This window comes from Limulus polyphemus, unplaced genomic scaffold (genome assembly GCF_000517525.1).
Source record: "Limulus polyphemus unplaced genomic scaffold, Limulus_polyphemus-2.1.2 Scaffold1134, whole genome shotgun sequence".
NCBI classification, from domain to species: Eukaryota; Metazoa; Arthropoda; class Merostomata; order Xiphosura; family Limulidae; genus Limulus; species Limulus polyphemus.
In genome coordinates, this window is record NW_013666744.1 from 251,274 (window position 1) to 252,601 (window position 1,328).

The following is a 1,328-nucleotide window of genomic DNA, read 5'->3' on the forward strand; positions in this document are numbered from 1 at the left end:
ACACACTAGGTTTTCCACGATGAATTTATATGTATTCGTAAAATTACTAATGTCCGATGAGAATCCACTGAAGTTAAATGATTTGTAACGTGTAAATGATTTATAAATATTCCTGGTCAGTTATGTTAAGTTTTTCCGATTGATAAGTGTTATAACAGTTACGGTTATAGCTTTCGAGGTTTTATATCACACCGATATATAGCAAACTAATAATAGACACACTCCTTGGCGCGTCGCATTGGTTATATTTATAGCTGTGGGAAGGTTTCCTAGGAAATTCAGTCTTACGTAACAATACTGGTTTACGTATATAGATGTATATCGTTGATTCTTACTCTTGAGAATTTTCTACAACTTTGGAGAATAGGCGGGAGTTTCGCAATACCGATCTAACAGTATATGCTATGTATGTTTCTAAATATAAACTTAATTTAAACAACGTTCATATTAAAATAAATACATAACAACAAATTCGTTGCAGTTACCAATAAAACTTGTGTGTACTGGCTTGGCCAGGAATTAGAAGAGGAGATCAGCGGGTCAGAGGAAGATCCAACCTTCGTTTTAACCCACTATAACACTGAGGATGGAGTAGAATGAGCTGAAAGTACCCATCTAGTTGTTCATAACGAGTACTTGAATACTTTGGTTTATAATTAACATGGTAATATTAAAGTAGGAGTATATCATAAACTAACTTCTTCAGGTACTTATACCAATATCAGAAGTTTTGTTACTCAGGCGAAATTTATTCGAAGGTTGAAATGCAATGTATACTTACGTCTACTCTAAGATATATATATATATGTATATATATATTAATTTTAAAGGTGTGATACCTCAGAATAAAACATTGTTCGTTAGTAATAAATTTGCATATCCCGTTTGTGGGTTCTATCTGTAGACGGCTGTTGGCTAGTATAAACCAACATATTCTGGAAGAGTTGAAAATTTATCAAGCATTCTACGATATGTTTTAAGAAAATATAACATGGTTAATACTAATTAGAACTTTATTAAAGCTAAGGATGAACAGATTTCCAAACCGATAAAGTGGAACAGTTCAGCCCTTGCTCCTAATTTCAAAATGGTTATTACAAATTTGAAATAATTTACCTTTCATATAATTTACGTTAAATTTATTGAACTGTTAAACATTGGCGTTGTTTTTGAAATAATATCAACTACTTTGTTTCTGGTGATAGACATACATTCGTCAACTGCTATAATCTACTACAGACTTCCATAATTCATGCTGGAAAAGTTTTTCACGTGGATTTGTTCAGAAAAAAATCAAAACTCTTGTTTGTATCAAAAATTATTCAACA